Consider the following 21235-nt stretch of genomic DNA (forward strand, 5'->3'; position numbering starts at 1 on the left):
AAAACAATTAATCTAATTAATTAGAGGCTTTGTAATTAATTCATCGAAATTAATCGCATTTTTAATCACATATAAATATTTGACCTGAGAACAGTGAGAAGCAATTTTTTTCACATGGATTTTAGTATACCATTGAATAATGACTGAATACATAAGCTTAAGCAACAAAACATTGTTTATTTTTTTCAAGGTGGTACTTAACCAAGACCAACAGAAAAGTGCAATTTTTGCCATAAAGTGTAGCAATAGCATATTTAGGAATATAGGACATTTCAGAGATTCAGGTAGCCTATAGGTAGGTAGACCTTCTGTAAACTATAACACTTTGTTTTTTAAGTAAAACACAATACTTTCAAGTACATTCAGAACATTGGAAACCCTGACTATTAGAAAACATCTCTCTGTTGCTTCAGAGGCCATAACAGACTTTGTTGATTTACCAACAGTTGATTTAAGTCCAACTCTCTCAATAACCTTGGCCAACAACGTAATAAATAGTTCAACATAAAGTGTACCATTTAAAATAAAATAAAAAAGTGCCAGTGATTGACCTCAATCCCTCCTATTCTTCCAATATCCTGATGAAAAATAAAATCTCTCTGTTGCATAGGCCACTGTTTGATCAACGCGAATTGGGTGTGGGTCCTTGTACTCCGAGTCGGGCTAACGTCCACGCTAGCTTCCACGCTAGCTGCTATATGTTTTGCATTGAGGTGATACTTGAGGCTTGATGTGCTGCGGTGATATGCAAATTCCTTTTTGCATAATTTGCAAACAACCGTGCTCTTATTGACGCTTCCATCCGTCCGTTTTTTAAAACAAAATGTCCCATCCACGGGGCCAACCAAAGCGGTCTCATCAGCTTCTTCGTTCATGTTTGACTATTGTTCACTGTGGTTTTGTTGTTGTCTGAAGTCATGAACGTTAGTTGGTGCTCCAGTATAATCGGTACCCCTGAAACTCATCCAGTGAGAAACGTTCAGCGGTGCAAAAATAAGTGCGATTAAAATGCGTTAATTGTTGTGTAATTAATTAATCTTAATTAACGCGTTAAAGTCCCGGCCCTAATTAACACATTTTATAATTTTTGAAGGGCGAAGTTAACATTAGGCTATTAACAAATTACATCAGGGTCGCATCACAACTGCAAAGCTAAAGGCGTTTAGTAGTAGTCTCATTTAGTCACTCACACATTGAAACTGAAGAAATTCATGAGTCCTGTATGTACTGACGTATTTTATGTCGCAGAACAAAACGTGAAAATCTCTTTTGCTTGTGGTAACCTTATTTCAGGCTTCTTACCAAAAATAAGTTTCAAAAATCTTTGACTAGGGCTAAAATGCTAACTCAATTCCGGGTTTTGGTACCAATACTGCACGACTCTATTCTGATTCAAATCATTCAAATAGGAATCTCTCCTATTATGTTTCTATGGTCTGTGTCCTCCCTGTGCATGCATGCGTGAGACAGGCAGGGTTAGACTTACATCTGTGCACCTATATCTTTATTTTTCTCCTCGCCCACACACTAACACAGATCTGCACCTGCGACAGTCGCGGGGTGCTAACTGCAGTTACCTCGCCTTCGGCTGCCAGCGTGGATCTAATGTACTGTTTTGGCTGTACATAAACGCACTGTTTTTTCTTCTTATTCTCTGTGCTCTGTCTCTCACTCCTTTCATTTCCACTGCCTTTTGTGGAGGTAATCATCTCTTAGGCTGCGTAAAGGGAGACAGAGGAAGAGAAAGTGATAAAGAGGGAGAGTTGAGAGGCATCAAAGAACAGGAAGAGAGGAAGGGAGGGAAAGCAGGTGTAGGATGTCGGCTGGAAATAATAGGCGTGCGTATCTCGGGGCAATCTGTGTTATTCATATTTTATGCTGTGGTGTTGCATATAGTCTGCGGAGTTCCTTTGTATACCGTAACCAGTGTTATCACAGCTTACAGGTGCATTTGATCAGGGCTGGGGGTCATGAATTAATTGGTATATCAATATAAAATAATTCATTCAAAGTGTACAATCTCAGTTCTTTCTGTCTGACTGAGTTTAAGAATTACTCATAATGAATTGGTGGATTCAAAATCATGGCTAAATGGATATAGAAATTAGGATTGTGAAATAAGCGGTTGAAATGAGATCCAGATTATAATAAGATGATTGAAATGTCCAACAGTAAGGACAATTCAAATGAAATTGCATATTTGAATGACATTTTTACATTTAAGTGAGCAGGAATGGATCCTTAGAACAAAGCGTATCAACGAAGGCAGTCTCCATCTTCTTCTAATCAGTTAATCACAAATATCTATATATATATATAAATATATCTCTTTTTATTTTAATATTTGAGAGACAAAAATAAAATATTCTATAAATGTGATGTATTGAGTTATACCATATTAGAATAATGTGTACCAAGCCAGCCACACAGCAAAATGCATTAATAATAAATGATTCATCTTTGATTAAATGATCATTGTAGGAGCCCTACTTTTTTATTTATTGCCAATTTCTTTATTTTTATTCAACTATTATGAGAAAATAAAACATTCTATGAATTAACTATTTGAATTATACTATTTATTATAATGTGCACAAGGGCAACCACACACAATTAATAAGCACTTTTTCACAAAATAGACAGCACTAGTAGTTTGTGGACATCACAATATCTCTTTGTGAGTTTTTAGAATCTAGTGAATATTCATAGTTCATAATTCATAGTGTTATCTTGTCGTAGCAATATGTCAAACCAAAAACACTTTCCAAGGGCGGCATCATATTTCATATTCCTTGTTTTCCAGTGGATTTTCCCTTTTAGTGGTATTGCCAAAGCCACGCAGCGATGTAAAAATGGAAAAGGGGCTTCCGTGCCTGTTCACACAGCAGCGCCTGTGTGCTACAGGCGTGACGTTTCTCAGCGCTGACACGGCAGCCGCTCTAAGAGCCATTTGTAACAGTATAACAACACTGAGATGTTAAGGTGATTTTCTCGAGATTGACGCATGCAGAGACAGCAGTCACACTGACAGATAGCCATGAACACACACACACACACACATTTAACAGTGAGCTATTCAAATATGGTTATAATTGACTTGTTCTGTTATATAATATATGAAATGAGCACCAATATTGTTGGTCTACTGCCAGGTGGTGTTCTGTTGTTGTTAGTGTGATGGGGTAGCATTTCAACAACTCGATAATGAACCTCATTATGTTTTTGCTACATGCAGCATCTCTCTGGCTCTTCCACTCATATTACTCTGTTATTGTTTCTATGGAGAAATACAGGAGTAGAAAATGCATTACAATAGAGTGGTGCATTAATGATGTATATTTGTAGGCATACCTGGAATTAAGCAACTCAACGGGTCCCTTCAACAAAAGACAATGTGATTTTTCCACTGGATTTTCAAAATATTGCAGAAAATAAGAACTGTAGAAAACACACCTCTTAGATAGACACACATCTTGTTGCGCAGGATAATATCCTACTTTTATGATTTTGAATTAGAAAACAAAGCACATCATGGTAGCATTGCTGCGCATCATCACCGCTAAGCTAAAGGCGGATAATGTTTGGTGTGATGATGTTGAGTCGTTTTTTTCAGTCACGTTTTCATGACACAAAAGCTTCGAACATACAACAGTGGGGTAATTATTGACATATATTTTGTTTTTGTGTTAACCACAGACTTTATTTCAGAGCACATTCAAAAAACACTTAACTTGGAGACGAAAGGAACCCAGAAGTGCTAAAAATAAATCCTAAAACTTGCTTCAGGGTCTTAGGACTAATTCCTGCAGCACTTTATTTTCAATTTTGAACTTGCAGGTGCTGTCATGGTTTCAACAAAGGCATAAATAATATGAAAAAGTATTCTATTATGCCTTGGAATTCACTTCTGTTAACTTTATACCATCCTACATAAGGTTGGGATAACAATTTGACATTTGGAAATGAAAAATCTGAACACTTTAATCCTGGTTTGTTGGTTTAGAAGAGAAGCAATATTAAGGGGAGAGAGGACGGCCTTGTTGTAGATTGGAAGCATTGTTGTGACACTGGCCCACACAGACACACATACAGATGCTGACCTGAATGTAGATGTATGGATGGATTCCGCTCGGTTGCGTCTCGCTTGCATAGCCTCAAGGCTTTTGCTGATGACGGGTGTGTGTGTGTCTGTTTTTGTGTGCGCACCGCTGACTATCCAGCAGCACTGACTATGAGACTCCCCAGACAGACAGACAGACAGACGGACGGAGTGACAGACAGACAGAGTGATAGGAAGGTAAATGAAGCGACAGACAGACACTGACATCATCTGGTCAACAGTCTGTTTATGTGAGGAAAACATACGGCGACTGATCACAGGAGACAGAGACTGACAGAACAGATAGAGATGCGTCGAAATTAGTTTGAATTACTTTGGATAAAAATGCTTCTGTAATAATACAGATAGATGTCCCACAAAGTAGAGATAAGCCACTGCATTAGAGATGATAAAGAAAACATGCTAATTTGCACTGATGCTGTGTATTGACTCCAACACAAACACAGTTTTTCCAATGTTCTGTTCTTTATTGCATCAGGCAATAAGTCATTTTGTATTTTTTTTTACGCACAATGTACAATGTAAACGACACACTCACACATCAAAATCTTCTAAAAAACAATGCTTATATAGTACGTCATCCTAATAATTTTACAATGCAAGTAAAACTATTTTTTATTTTTTAGATCACAAATGTTCCTAGTAAATAACAAAGAACAGAAAAGTCAAATATTGTTTAGATCCAAATGTTTATGATTTTCTACATCCCAAATTGTTCCTAGCTATTTTACACATGGACCCAATAAGGTCAATAAAGATATATGTACATGTACACACGTTATTAAGAAAGAGTAGCAAATACAAACATAACCTTAGTCCTCAAAGATTTACTATTTGAAATATACATAGATGTATTCTCGAAGCAATTATGGTCTCAGAATATATTCAGTATAACATGTGGAGATACAAATTGGCCAAACTGGCTTTAAAAATCATAATGGGATTTTACTGAAAGTAACTAATTATGTTTTGCACTCTGAGAAAGGAGCTGGGTTAGATGTCTGAGACTTTTTTTTTTTCTTAACTTAAAAGCTTGAATTGTATTGAACAAATGAATTGATTCCCCTTCAAATTGGCGACCGGCCTTATAACACTCCACCGTTGTTTTACTAAACGTCGCTCTCTCTTTCTCTTTCTCTTTCCAACCTCCTTTTTCCTGTTTCGCTTCTTTTTCTCTCCCATTTCTCTCTTTATCCATTTCCTCTCACCTCCCTTCCTCTCTGTCGGGGTCGGCTCGCGGCTGCCATACACTAATAATAGCTTCTGTAATTTCAGAAGCTCCCATGCCATTCTCTATCGATGTCACAACACAGACACACCCACACACACACACACACACACAGAGCTACACACAAAGTCTCCTAAAAGGCAATGAATTCTGTCTGTGTGCTTTACAAACATAAAACACAAGACTTTTATTTGTGAGTTGCTCAAATATAGAAAAAAAATCCCGATTCTTTGCTCTGAAGATTTGAGTCAAATGGTAATGATGAACTCTGAACAAAATGACTCACTTATTATGACTTGTTTACAATGTTTGGAAAACAGAGCAAGAGGGGAATCTGACACAGAGTAAGCAGACTGTAATTTTCTCGAAGACATCAGTGTTTTTCTTCGCCGTGGAGGTTTTACCATCATGCCGAGTAATTACCAAAAGTGTTAATTGTATCTACAGTATTTCAGTATTTGCAGTCGAGGTGCATCGGTAATGTGCTGTTACAGAGAAGACAGACACACGAATGCACTTAGAGAGGCAGAAAGGAAGATAGAACAGACACAGAGAGAGGTAACAAAGGATAGATGAATTGTTTTTGACCTATCAGCTGCTCAATAGCCTCTTTGCAATGTCTCGCTATGGAACTTGAAGCTGTAATTGAATTATTCAGCAACTTTCATAAAAGTCTCCCCAATAATTCTGCACAGTGAAAATAGGAAATGGGAAGGTACTGAGTGCCTTTGGATGCACAGCGTAAGATAATAGGGTCTGTTCTGGTGGGAAATCATAATCAGATGAAGCTTTGTATAACCATTAGCACATCCTCTGTGAGAATAAATCAGTTATCATGGTTGAGTAGTGAAGGCCAAAAAGCTATTAGTCTCACTGTGCAGGTTAAATCCCAAGATGCATTAGGGTGATACTGAGGGTGACCTTCATCTGGTTAACAAGGGTTCAAGCCGCCGTGTCAGCAAATACCCACCCATGAGAGAGACGCTGAGTCCCTATCAATGGACAGAGACAAGGAAAGAGTTTCTTTACAGGAATCTGATGACATTACAGATGTGTTTGAATAGAAAGATGAGGGCAAAGCAAATTATGAAACAAACATTAGGCCAGACTCATGTTGTGTTTGCACTCAATGTCAAGTCAGTTCATCTTGTGTTTGTCAGGGTACTCTGTAAATAGATGTAAATCAGTGTTGTGGCACTCTTCTTGCCATCTTGTAGTGCTTTGGAGTAGCTGATTATTAGGTTAGGGGCCTGGCTTTCCCTGTGCTCTCCTTATCTTAATATTTGCTTTCTTTGTTTTTCTCTCTCTATCTCTCCTTTACAAATAGAATGAGTAAAACGCAGATTCTCATATCAATGAACACAGCTGGGTGTTCAGATGGCAGCCATTTTTATTTATGCTGACATTTTTAAGCACTTGGTCCATTACGGGATAACTCATTCTATGATTTCATCCAACAACTCAATGTCTTTTTATTTCTAATGTTACCATCTCTATATGCTGAATATGAATATATAGCCAGGGACGTTTAGCTTATTTAAAAAAATCTCTCAGCACCTGTTTGAATGTGTTTGTTTAATCTGTACACAAAAAAAACAATGTATGCAGGTGATCCTCAGGGTTTAACATTGGGTCCCCTTTTATTTTGAATATTGGGTTTCTGTGCTTCTGCCCCCCTGATCCTGCCTCAATTTTAAATAAATGCTAATTAAAGTTAAGTATTAATTCCCGCTACATACTTTAGTGTCTCTTTTGCTTTTCCACTTCTATTCTCATGCATAAAACAGTTTTGACACTTTCAGAACAATTCGGGAACCAGACACTGCTATCTGTAGATGAGCACATTATTAACAGTCTTGAGGTCACAATAGACCACATAATTGTCTCCTATTAGTCATTCCTAAAAGTCGTGGCAGACAGCTTTTGTTCTGACGTTTTGTTCTTCGCAGTTTTGTCATTTGTCCTCACTGACCCAGCTGTCCGATTAGCATAACTTTACTTTACAGCCTGAAAGATTATAACTTTTCTCAAAACAGCAAGACAGGAAAGCAGGACAGCTAGGGAAGAGAAACCATTAGAGGGATGAAAGCCAAAGGCTTGTTTTGCAAAAGTATAGCTTTGTCCCGGTTAAACAAACCAAAGTCTTTAACCCAGAACACTGCTGTTCACGTCATGTGTGAAAGAAAAAGTCTATGTTTGAACCACAATATTATCCTTAACCTAACTAAGTAGTTTTTTGGCCTAACCCCACCCAAGTAATTCAAATGTATGTATTTTAACCCAAACCACAGTCTTTTCCTTAACCTAACCAATTGGTTAAAAAAAACAGTAGGGACTCCGGCAGTAGGGAGTACAAGCATGTGAATGATTGCATGCGCGCTCAGACAGAGTTATTTCATACACATGCACACATGAAGGATGTCAGACATGATTGAGCAGCCATGAAGGATGAATTGATGCTTAGGGAGCTTTGATGAGTCACGTAGAAGGAGATACATCATGAATAATGAACCATACTGTGGACATTTAAAGAAAACGGGAAAGAGGTTGTGTGGTATTCTCTGGTTATCCCCTCGCTTCCCTTGCCTCTCTCTTCCTCATCTCTTCCTCCTCCCTTCCTCCTCTGGTGCTGTGAGCACGAGAAGCTTGCAGGCCGATTATAAGCTTTTTAAAAGGTGGCTTAGAAGTGTGCTGCTGTGGATTTATCTTGCCAAGCACTTCAGAGACCAGCCATTCTGGACACACCACTGGCAAAAGAAGATAAAGGGAGCAAGTCCTACCTTCTTTCTCTATTATTCTGCCTCGCTTTCAGCTTCGTCACATGGCAGAGGGTAGCCCTCTGGTCTACCTGCCAGACCTGGCATGCTCTGCTTCCTGCCCTGCTTGGCTACCTTTCTGTTTCTGATTTAGATCAGAGTTGGCATCCAAAAAGGCACTGGTGAAATGCGCCAGGCATTGTCTTTTTGTGCTATTTGAATGATATCGTTATCACCAGAACACAAAGTTACTGGACTGGGTTATTAATAGTAAAATTGCTATTTAAGTACCATTTATTGCAGCCAGTCCATACTGGCTATCCTCTTCATCCCTCAATGCCAATAACTATTCTCCTCACCATCCCCTCCACTCAATGGTGCCATCTGCTGTTGTGTCGTCATTTACACTCCTGATGCCAGATGGGTGTTTTGTAACCACAGATAAACCATCTTGAGGGACAGGTCTGCTTCCAATACCAATTAAATCACAGGTTGAATGATTGTGTGCAGTCTAGGAAATCCAAATACAGCCATTCAGGACAAACAGCAGCAGTGATATCTAGTCAGCCATTCAAAGCAGGTTGAATATCCTCTTTGTTAATCTACTGTATGGTTTTCATGTGGTGTCAAACAGAAGAGGATTACCACGCTTCAATATCTGCTCCAACACATACAGGACTTCTTACACTCATGATGCAAGGTTTATGTTCGATCAAGTGAACCCTCTTCTTAAAAGTCTATTGTCCCACTGAATCAAAGGCTCATCCCTCAAGGCAAAAGCAATCTTACAGACCTTGACCGTAAACAAAGGTCACAATTGTATTAACGCATTCTTATTAGGCAGCAGTAGTCAGAGACAGATGCCTGCCACTTTCAGCCCACTTTGTGAACAAAATGCACCATTGTTGGCAGTGACATAAAAATACAATGCAACATCCGACACACTCTCCCCCTGCCTGATCGATTGGACTCCTAACCCTAACTGAACACCTTGTTTTAGCTGAAATCGCCTCCCTCACAAATTTGACTTGGCATTGCCTCGTAGTTCAGGTCCAGGGATATTTGTAAATGTGATGATTTTTGAATTTTAATAAGAATAATTATAGAGGATTTCGATGAAATTATTCTCAGGGATAAATTACTTCAAACTTGCACAAATATCACAGGAGACACCCATCTGAGAATAACATGAGGATAATTAATAATGCATTTCACTGTGCAGAGGGGATTGAGTGTGTGTATGCGTGTATATGTGTGTGTGTTCTGTCTGACAGATCCTGAAGGCTTGGAAGCAGCAGTGCGCTGGCTAAGTTTCTGTTGCTGCCTGGCATGTCACTGAGGGTTTATGTAAGAGTACATACAGGCTCTGTCTCTCTCACGCAGACAGACACACACACACACACACACACACACACACACAGTAAATAACCCTGTGATGGATTATGCATGTATTCCCTTTCTCTCTCTCTCTGCCTCTCAAGCAAATAAAGTAGCATCTTAGATATGCTTTGATGAAGCAATGTAAACAGTGACCGTCAGTGCTGTCATGCCAAGGTCCTGCTCGTGTGTTCCTCTGAACGCTTGACTGCGTATGACAATGTTAGCAAATGGACGCATGAAACATAAGGCATGACTTAAAGGTGACCTATGATGCAAAATGCACTTTTGTACATCTTTTATACATGAATATGTGTCCTCGGTGTTCCAGGGAACTCACCAAGTGTCAGAAAACACAACCCTCTCTATTTTCCTCCATACCCAAATTTCTTAAAAAGGGGCTGCAACGGATCTGATGACTGATCTAGATTTGAACACTTCTGTGACGTCACAGAAGTGGCGCTACGGCTATTGGGGCAACTCCACCAATCAGGAGTAGACAGCCACGGACATTGCCGTTCGAAAGCGCTGGAGACGCTGTAGTACATATGCCAGGCCTGTAGATGTTGCTGTTCTCACAGAATCAGCCAATGAAAAGACAGTGTTAAATTTAGCGAAATGAGGAATGGCTAAAATGCATGATCTGTTTGGTATTTTGAAAAATAAAAAGTATAAATATGCCTTATATAGGTATGGTCCTACACTATATTATTCAAATATAGCATGATAGGTCCACTTTAAAGGGGCTCTATTATGCTAATTTCAGACTCATATTTGTATTTAGTGCCTCTACTGAGACATGTTTACATGCATTAATGTTCAAAAAAGATCTTTATTTTTCTGCTGTAGCACCTTTTTTCACCCTCTGCCTGAAACCAGAGCCCAGTCTGCTCTGATTGGTCAGCTGCCAGAGGCCTGTACTACGAAGCCGGATTTTCGCTTAGCGAGGTAACTTCAGGGTAAACTCTGGGTTTCCGGTCCTACGACGCTGGTTCTCTTCTTACCGGGGTAGATCTCTATCGTAACTTATGCTGAACGGCTAACCTGCTCCGGAGCAGGTTTGGTTCCAGGATAAGAGATCAACTCAGTGAAAGCACCGCCTGCTGACCAATCAGAGCTCAGTGTGCAGAGTTTAAAGCGATCAAGTCATATTACAGAATAAAGGAAAGACGGCCGGCAAAAATCAACAGACTGTGTGAACGTGAAAATGTATAGAATATCACCTCCCATCTTCAGAGCAATCTGACTATTATAACATTAGCGTTAAGAAAGCTTACTTAAATATCTGCCGCAACATAAGTAACCGGATCAAAGTAACATTACGTACAGTCCGCGACACTGTGAGTGCAGACGTCGATGTGTCCCATCATCATTCATATCACATCATAATGTATCATATATTTCCTTATCTGAGTCAGCTTCTTGAGCCGTATCTGGCCGTGCAACACTTACAGTGTCACATACATGCAGAAGTATTATGTTAAGCAACACATTAAGTTGACAAAACACTCGAGTCAAATGTAATTAAAGTCAGATCCACTCGTGTCTTGGACGGGGCAGTGATTAGTAAACCTGTTAATGAACGCATTCAAACACTTTTTCTTTTACCAGCTGTATTCGCCTTGCAGGTGCAGCTATGTGGCTTTTATCCTGGATAAAGTGTTTAAGTCATGGATGTTTAAAGTTTAACGTCTTCATATTTGTCTAATAAGCAGTTTACTTTTCATTCAGGAAGTAGGACACTGCGCTGTCAGTACGCTTGTCCATGTTTGTGATTGGTCAAATGTTGCTAACCCCGCCCCAGTGAACGCGCTCTCAGCTGGAGGGAGAAACCCTGGGTTGATTTACCGAGTTGATAACCATCGTAGGACCGCTTAGCGAGATCTCGCTTGTTAGGGTTAGATATCCAGGGTCTGTTGAACTGGCTTCGTAGTACAGGCCTCAGCTCTGTTATGATTGGTCAACCACTTCAAGCTGTCCCACCCCTTAGCCTATCACGTACAACGTGTTGTAGTGCTACCCAATAGAAGTGTGAGTGTTACGTAGCGATGCCACTATGTAGCGGAAGTAAACTAAGGAGTCCAATGGAGGTGATTCAGGCCGGGATCTCGGATTCAAGCCTTTGCAGAACATTTACATGCAATAAAAACCTGAATAACACACTGAAAAACCTCACAAAATCATAATAGCGCCCCATTAAATAGCCCTGTAGTGCCACAGTAAGTTATTTTTTGAGAAAAAAGTGCTTTGAAAGGCAATTGAAATCCTGACTGACCTCTAAAACCTGTGCTTGTACGCTGTGGAGATGAATAGCCAATAGAAAACCTGATACGAATTGTTGACAGCATTGGATGGAGTGTTCTGTATGACCCTTAAAAGAGGAAACGTGACCTTGTTGGCTTTATGAATGGAAACAATAATAGACTTTACACCATCTATTCTCCTAGCTGTACTATTGTATAATACTCTATGATTTTCCACTTGTTTGTTCGGTGGTCATGGTGAAGAATCCATTTTTCTTTCAGTCCTGCAGGTAATGGAAACATTTATACACCGGGAAAAATGATATTGAACCATCCATATTGCTTAGGGCGAGGAAGGTGATGCACATATGAGCTCTGAGGCTACCAGAGTGTGTGTGTGTGTGCGTGCGTGCTTGCGTGCATGCGTGCGTGCGTGGTATTTCATCATGTGTCTCTGGACTATGGAAGCAGCAGGGAGAGCAGAAAGATACGGAGAGGGATTGATGTGGAATCTGACACCATCAGTGGAAAATAGAGGTACAGTACACACGATAGAGCATGGAATCGCCATGGCAGCGATCCAGGACAGACATTATGGGACAGTGAGCGCACGGATGATCACGCACCGGGTCAAGTCCTGGGAGATAGGGAGGACAGGGAGAGGACTGCAGCCTGTCAGTTTTGCTGTCTGTTGTAGGGTCTTCGTCATGTTATTTAATCAAGATAGAATCGCATAATTAAACCTTTAAAGTTATAATACAGCACTTAATATTTGTACTGAATATATATTTATTTTATTTATCAAACCCATTTTGGTTCTCTAAATGCTTACATGACTCTGTATAGTGGCTATCATTGTTACCGCCTTTCCTGTGTTCAAAAAAGTGATGTATAGCAACATATCAGTTGGGCTAAACCAATCTTTGTATTCTATGCTCATACATAAGTCTTCGAATGAATCTTCAAAGTTCCCTCGTCATATCTGATGACATCATCATCCTAAAAGATTTGTCTTTATTGCTAAATCCTCAATTTCAATAAAGTGATCAACAAATTAAGAAGTTAGTTTCTTTGACATAAATCTACTTTTTTCATTGCTATAACTTTTCAGTTCCTTTTATATAAATAATAACAACTAAATTATTTACTGCAATATTAGTTATAGCTTGAAAAATATTTGGCATTATGGTTATATAAATGTGATTCATAGTGCCATTAGATTGCTGTTTGACCACACTGTAAGAAGCCTCAAGCAAACGGTTGTATCACTGCAGTGAAAAGTTATTTTGAAAGTATGAATGCCAATGAAACGGATAAAGACAGGTTTAGCAGTTTGCAAATGTTAACATCTCTCTTTTTTGTTGACTGTTGGATGTGCTAATTCCATGCTCTTGAGATATTGGACATTTTTAGATTAACAACACAATCCTACAACCCACTATAGCAATCTTCTTCTGCAAATAGTATAATAATAATATTAGCATAGTCTAATCTTTATCTTCAACTGTGTAGATGAACCAGCTTTGATCAGAATGAACAAACATGCAAATAAAGAAAGAAGCTGATCATCATTCATATGTTGATTGAGCTTCAGACTGTTGAGTACAGCTAATCCAGAGAGTACATAAACCTGATTAATATTGCTTTATTACAGCAGGGTGTCTCAGTGGGTGGGGGGTGGGCGCAGCCTTTGCCTACATCATCATGATGCTGCAGACTGCCACAACGGTTTCCTGTAGTCTGTCTCAGATCATTTACACTCATAGAGGCTTATATCTACCATTTTATACTTTTCTTTGTACTTAGATATCAGAGTAATCCAGTTCCATGCAATCTGAAGCTGCCTAAACTGAAACACACTGTCGTACAGTAAACAAATCTTCATGGCATTTCAATCCTGACCCTCTGCAGCTCATCACTGGAAGCTTTTAAGCCTCAAGATGTCGGTCCAGCTTAACTGTTATCTACTGCAGGCAGGGCGACTAAACACCAATCCGGAATCGAACATTCCCGTTAAACAACTGAAGTTATTTTGACGTAATTTGTCGCCTGTTATTGATGAGCATCTCATGTGCTGTTGATCTCATCTGTTCTCTGATCTTGTTCTGTCAGTGTGAAATGGCCTTGTTTGAGTGTGACTCTCTATATCTCGCTACTTCCTCCTCCCTGTTTTCCTCGCTCTCTTCCCCCTTTTCCCTCTCTCTGTTTCTGGATCAGCACCAGTGGCAGCTTGCAGCCCGCTTATGAAGGCTTTAATGTTCCATTTACAGGCAGCATGTTTGGGTCCTGTGTGTCTGGGTTAGTGTATCTTTCCTAGTTGACACAGACAAGGACGTTAGCCTTTATTAAACCAGCTGTGCCTGCCCGCTCCTCCCTGAGTGGACACAAAGAGTCTGGCATTCAGCCTGTCCTTTGATGGCCGACCCCAAATGACCATAACGGCCAATTCAGGACAGGAAAAAGCCCTCGTGTGATGTTAGGGGCTAATATCCGTAGCTGCAGAGGCGAGAAACAAGACTTTGGTCGTCATCTATTGAATGTTTCCCGTGCTTGACAGCTCCGACAATGTTCTTATGTGACCGAGAAAATATGAACTAAATCAACTCAGATGGAAGACTTTCACAGACTCATCCCCCTGCCCCACTTTCCCTCTTTTTTCTCTCCCTCTTTACGTAACAAAATGTTTCATAACTTGGCAGATTGTCGAGAATCCGCAGTGGCTTTCTCTCACCCTCCCGCCGTCGACATCTCGCTGCATCCTTTCCCTGGCACCTTTACTCCCCCTCCCCTCCTCGATCTCTCCCCCTGCGCTCTGTCCCGCCGCCGGTCCACATGCCCCCCTCCCCCCCTCCTCCTCTTCCTCCGGGATGTGTGCAGATGAGCTAAAGCGGGGCCATACGGGGGCAGGAAGCCACGCCGCCACAACAGAAAACGTCCTGTTCATCCTAGCAGATCACTCGAGCCCCCCTCCCCCCTCCCAAATCCCCCCGTCCCGAGGGTGCTTCCTTCCTCAAATGAGTTCTCCAGAACAGAAGGCCAGATAGGGATGGCTGTCACACTCCTTCTAACACTCTCCCCGTCACTCTCATTTAAGTCTCCTCCATCTTTTCTTTCTACTTTTCACTTTTCTGTCTATTCTCATCTATTTGCTCGTTTCCTTCCTCCCTGCCGCCCCCCCATCCTTCTTTTCTGTCTCTTAACTCCTCACTGCAGTCTGATCGCTTTGCCACTGCAGCAGAATTTGCATGGGTGGGACTTTAATGCAGATGGGAGGCGGTGCAACCCTAACTGACTCTCACGTCTAACCCCGTCTCACTTATCCTCCTCCTCTTTTTTCTTCTTTGTTACTTTCCCGCCCTCCCTTATCTCTTTCTCTTTTTATCTCCCATCCTCTGCTCTCTCTCGCTCCCTTTAGGATTCATGGCCTTCAATTCCCCTCCGTCTTCACTCAGACAGTTTGTGCGTGATGGGGCAGTTTTGCGTCCTCGTCCTTTGACTGCAGCGCACATGAACAAGGACACGGTGTAAAACAGTCTGGAACACAAACACACGTGTGTCTGAATACTGAGCAGATTTCCCAACTGCTTTTAAAGTTCCGGATGGTTTTAACTTGCTATCCTCCTACTTTGTATTCATTAATTATGGATGAAATGTGTATTCTTAAGTCAAATGGGTTGCTTTTAGTGATTAAACCGCAGACAAGAATGAACTGATTCACTCTTACGGATCTTGCTTACATCCTTTCTAGATGCAACACATCTCAATGTTTACTAGCTTTCTAGCAGCAAACCGCAGACAGAGAAAGTAATCAACTAGCTGGAGAGTGTAGCTAATCATTTAGCAGCTAAAGTTTTGGAGGAGACTAAAACCGAGCTAAAAGACAAAGTATATATTACTTAAATTCACCTGAAACAAACTACAAATTAACGCTAATGTGTTGCTACTCAGCAGTTGGATGTTATAGGCAACTGTTAACCTTAAAAGCTGATTAAATGTCAAAATGGTGTTTACAATGTGTGTTTACTGTCAAAAGGTGGCTAAAAAAAATGCCCTTATTGCATGTTCACAAAGAGCATGTCTTACTCCTGAGACTTGACTTCCCTACTTCTGATTATTTCATGAGAACTGCCGACTTTTGCTGGTAGATGAAATATTAAAATAAAAAAGGTACATTTCCTCTGAGCTCATTCCCTATGACTTAATACATTCATGCTTGCAGCGTTCACTGAAAATAAGCAAACAAAATCCAAAGAGGCAAAACAAAGTTCCCCTCACTCATTTTTCACCGCTTCCGTCATAGATCAAATATGTTTAATTTTCTAGTTTAAATACATACAACCAGGACTTAGTTGTTTCTGTGAGATAAGCACCAGACAATCCTTCACATACTAAACCAGAATGGAAAATATCCCCCGGTTTATTTCATTTCCTTGATGAAGGCTGTTACTGGAGTCCTCAGAGAGCTGCCTCGCTCAGCCTAGATTACCCACCGGCTCTGCGAATTTTTAGCGGAGAGGTCAAGTGGAAGGTCACATCTAATGAATCACTCGGCATCTGACGGCCGCCCACAGGGGTCACGGTGTTCGTGGATGAGATCCGAGCAGGAGCTCAGTGGTCACTGCATTAGCCTCTGACTCGGTGTACACGTAGCGCGGGGGTGCAGAGAGGACGTGGATAAACTGCCAGCGCACAACGGCTTTACGTTTCATGCTGATCCATACTGGTTACTGTAGGAAAACGGGATCCTAGGGCAGTGGACTTTGGCATCATCACACCATAGCAGAGTAATGTCAAGTGTAATCCATTTCAAGCAACCTTTGACATGCACAAAGGGCAAACAAAATACACAAAACACATTTTATCGGAACCTTTTTCACTTTAACTCTCCGTCTACTTTTTCCGGTTGATTTTAGTTTCTTAATTCTCCTTCACTATAGTCTTATTAAATACTGGTATTGGTCTGGTAAATCATATTGTAGGGAACATTTATTTTATGATTACTTTCAGGTATAGTTTCCAACATTTTGTGATTTTTAAAACAACATTGATATAAGAGCTGATAGCTTTGCTAGTTTCACTGAAAGCTAACATCAGCATGGTAAATGCATGAAAGGCTACAATTCTGATGATAAACAGATTCAATGTTTACCATGTATATTATCTTAGTTAAAGTGGACCTATCATGCTATATTTCAAAAATATAGTATAGGTCAGGACCATAACTATATAAGGCATATTTATACTTTTTATTTTTCAAAATACCATAACAGATCATGCATTTTAGCCATTCTTCATTTCGCTCAATTTAACACTGTCTTTGCATGGGCTGATCTGTGAGAACAGCACCATCTACAGGCCTGGCATATGTACTACAGCGTCTCCAGCGCTTTCGAACGGCAATGTCCGTGGCTGTCTCCTCCTGATTGGTGGAGTTTTTATTTATTTTTATTTATTCATTTATTTAACAGGGACAGTGCACATTAATGAACATTTCTCTAAATGTGCCAGAGTTAGCCAAGAGGCTATTTTTCATCTGTAGTCCCTGGACAGATTTTAAAAGTCAACCTAAAACACATTTCATTTTAAACAGTTAAATACAATGCATTTAAAACATGCAACAGACATTACTGGGATACTTAAATAAAAACAATTTAAAATACAGAACATTAAAACAAAACAAATAAAACAAAACAAAAGAACATGTTAAAACACAGGCAGTGGGTTGTAAGGAGCAGAAGATTGGGTCAGTGTTGGCAGAGCTGATTCCCCACTAACCATATTTTGAGCTTTGATTTAAATTAAGTGAATGTGGTCTGGTCTCTGATTGGAGGTGGGATTGAGTTCCATTGCTGAGCAGCTTTAACCGAAAATGAAGACTGACTGAAATAACTTTTTCTGAGTGGAATAATGCAATCTCCTCTCGCTGCACCTCTTGTTACCCTAGTTGCAGTTGTGTGTATGTTAATAAACTGTCTAAGAGGAGGTGAGGTAAGGCCAATGACAATCTTTTAAAAAAGGCAAGCATTTGCATGTTTAATGAGGTTTTCCCAGCTTAGCAAGTTGTATTTTTGGAGTATTGGGCAGTGATACGAAAAAACTGAATTTTTTGTCCAGTATTTTGAGTGTTTGTTTGTACAATGACTCCAGTGGTTTTAATGTTGTTGTACTGGCATGTGACCAGATAGTTAAACAGTAGGTGATGTGTGAGAGAACCATAGAGTGTGTGTACATCAGAGATGCCTCAATTGACATGTAATCTCTGGAAAACCTAAAATTCGACAGACTGAATTTGACCCTATTACATATTTTTTTGCCTTGAAATTGAGTGTTGAATCAATCATGACTCCAAGGTATTTGTATTGTGACATCACCTGTAGCCTCTTCCCTGACACAAAAACATCTGGCGCAACACAGGGGGACTTTGTTTTGGTGAAGAAGATGCATACTGTTTTACAAATATTTAGTTGCAAACAGCATTGTTCCAATCAAGTTGTTACATGAACCATGGTGTTTGTCAGTTAATTAGCCACTTGTGTCATATTCCTTCCATGTACATATATTACAGTGTCATCTGCATACATTTGGATGTTTGTGTCAGGACATACAGATGGTAAATCATTTATATAGAGCGAGAATAGTAATGGTCCCAGGATTGAACCTTGTGGGACCCCTGTCGAAAGATGAAGGTCAGCAGATTCATGATTTTGAACTCTCACATACTGAGATCGGTTAAACAAATATGATTCTAACCATCTAAGTGTTTGTGAAGAAAAGTTAAAACTGGAAAGCTTAGATATGAGTATTTTATGATTAACAGTGTCAAAAGCCTTTTTTAGGTCAAGAAACACAGCTCCTACAACTCCACCTTTATCCATTTTTGATTTGATTTGTTCTGTAAAAAAACAGTTGGCGAGTATTTTGCCCTAAAGCAAAATTGCATTGGATGCCGAGAAAATGTACTAGTGTTTCAATGGTCAATGATTTGCTCAGACACAACTTTCTCAGCAACCTTTGACACTGTAGGAAGGATACTAATTGGCCTGTAGTTACAGGAAGACATGGGGTCTCCACTGTTGAATATTGGGATAACTATAGGCGGCTTCCAAACACTTGGAAACATTCCCTGACTGAAGGAGAGGTTAATCATTTTGGCAATAGGATTAGAAAGTGTTGTGCTGAGATCTTTTAGCATGCCATGTCCATGCCAAGTATATCCTTTGTTCTCGATGCTTTAAGTGATCCAATCACTTTTATAACTTCAGATTCAGTGATATTTCTTATGCTGAAAGCCGGCTCAATTGTATTAACATAAAATAAAAGTGTGCAGTCAGGTGAGAAACACAGTGCAATGGTTGCAACAGAATCAACGAAGTAGTGGTTTAAAACTTCAGCTATGTCAGCTGGATTGTTTATAAACTTTCCATTGACTTTAAGTTCAAGCTGTTTTCTTTCCTTATATTTATTTCCAGTGAATAGTTTTAACTGTTTCCAGATCATTTTAGAATTACCCCCTGCCTTGTCTATTATAGTCAAGAAGAAGTCTGCCTTAGCCTTCCGTAACTTCTTAATGACTTTGTTCCTCAGCATAGCAAAGTGATGTCTGTCATGGCTTAATTTAGTTTTGATTGATTTTTTTAGGACTAGATCACGTTCTTTCATCAGTTTTAAAATATCGTCATTTATCCAAGGGACAGTATTTTTCTTATTTTTCTGCTTGAATTTGCAATTGAAATCTCTGATAGTGCTCTCTAATGTTTTTGAGAACATTTTACTGTCGTCTTCGTGGTCTATTCCCAGCAAAAGATCATCCCAATTAATATGTTGAACAGCATTTATAAAGGTCTCATATTTGTTTTTGGGAATTCCAAAAGAATCATTTTTCCTGAATGAAGGGCTAAATCGCCTCTTGATTAGGTTCCTGGCGATTAGAATCATATTGTGGTCAGAGAGACCAGTTAACATATTAAAAGATTTAAAGATTCTCTCTGGTTTGTTACTAAAAATTAGATCAATTTGTGTCCTGGTGGAATTAGTGATTCTTGTAGGTCCATTGATCAGTTGCACAAGGTCAAAGTAATCGGTTATCTCTTTAAGATTCTTTCTAACAGATTTATCCTCCCAGTTGATGTTAAAATCGCCCATTATAATAACTTCTTTGTTAAAATTACATTCTCTTAATAATTTCCTAAAATTCTCATAAAATTGATTGTTTGAAGAAGGAGGCCGATAGATAGCTATTACAACAAATGACATTTGTGGTGACAAATTTATATTGACACCAACACATTCTAGTTCATTGCAATTAGACCGCTGAATTTCACTACACTGGATGCTATCCTTCACATACACCATAACCCCGCCCCCTTTCGAGCCGCGTCTGTCTCTCCGGTAAATGTTAAAACCGGGCACGTCAAAGGCTGCTGTTGGAGCGGACTCATGAAGCCAGGTCTCAGATAAACACAGGTAGTCTAGATTAGAGTCCAGTAAAAGATGCTGGATTTGCTCACTTTTAGATTTAATGCTTCGTATGTTCAAATGTCCACCTAAAAGGCCCTTTGGCTTAGCTTTGGGATCCCAGACTATCCTTGAGTGATTCACAGTTTGAAAGATACTCCGGTTCCTGTTCTTCGTGATCGCCGGATTCACCTGTTTCCTGTTTACCTTTTGAGTTGTACTGTTTCCAAATGCACGTGGATTATTACACCCAGATACAGCGGTGTTACGAATGTCTTGCCGTGCTGGTGCATCGTCCCCCCCGCTTCTCGCAGCAGTCCGTCGTTGTCGATCAGCCCCGAACCGCGCAGCTCCAACCAGCCCGCAGCCGTCCGCCGCTCCGACACCCGGGGTAGGACAAACAGCACTCTGTTGAAAATGTGTATTGCGTGTAGCATCCGCGTGATGTTGGCTTCATTCTCTGGTGTAGTTTGGTATGGACCAGGGCACGGATGAATATCTCCAGATAGCAGCAGACAGATGGTGATTAGCAGTGCATTACGTTGTTGAAGGCGAGCTTGTGGCTTTGAGTGTTTCTTTAGCCGTTTGTATGAAGATGGAAAAATGAGAGACACCGCTAGAGTGTGCTTCCCATATCCAAAGTTTCCAAGACTTGTATGGGTTTGTTGGCTCAACAGATCAGCCTTGTTCGCATATTGTGCGTTTTGTTGCTAGTTTATGTCAACAGGTCTTAAAAAGTTCAAAAGTATTGCGTGTATTAAGAGAGCTGTGACTGCACCTGCCGCCATTGCTACCTTGTTTGCCCAATAGCCGTAGCGCCACTTCTGTGACGTCATAGAAGTGTTCAAATCTGGATCAGTCTGTATCAGATCCGTTGCTGCCCCTTTTTAAGAGATTTGGGTATGGAGGAAAATAGAGAGGGTTGTGTTTTCTGACACTTGGTGAGTTCCCTGGAACACCGGGGACACATATTCAGGTATAAAAGACGTACAAAATGTTGCATGATAGGTCACCTTTAAGCATTTCGACATGCTAATGCTTGCTAATTAGTACTTGA

At 40.1% G+C, this 21235-nt stretch overlaps 1 protein-coding gene across 1 annotated transcript in view; it reads left to right on the plus strand.

Annotated features, from left to right (window-relative positions):
• vsnl1a (visinin-like 1a) overlaps positions 1-21235 on the plus strand; it is a 37952-nt gene that overhangs the window by 9166 nt on the left and 7551 nt on the right. The window lies entirely within an intron of this gene.

The sequence above is a fragment of the Notothenia rossii genome (genome assembly GCF_949606895.1).
Source record: "Notothenia rossii genome assembly, chromosome: 8".
NCBI classification, from domain to species: domain Eukaryota; kingdom Metazoa; phylum Chordata; class Actinopteri; order Perciformes; family Nototheniidae; genus Notothenia; species Notothenia rossii.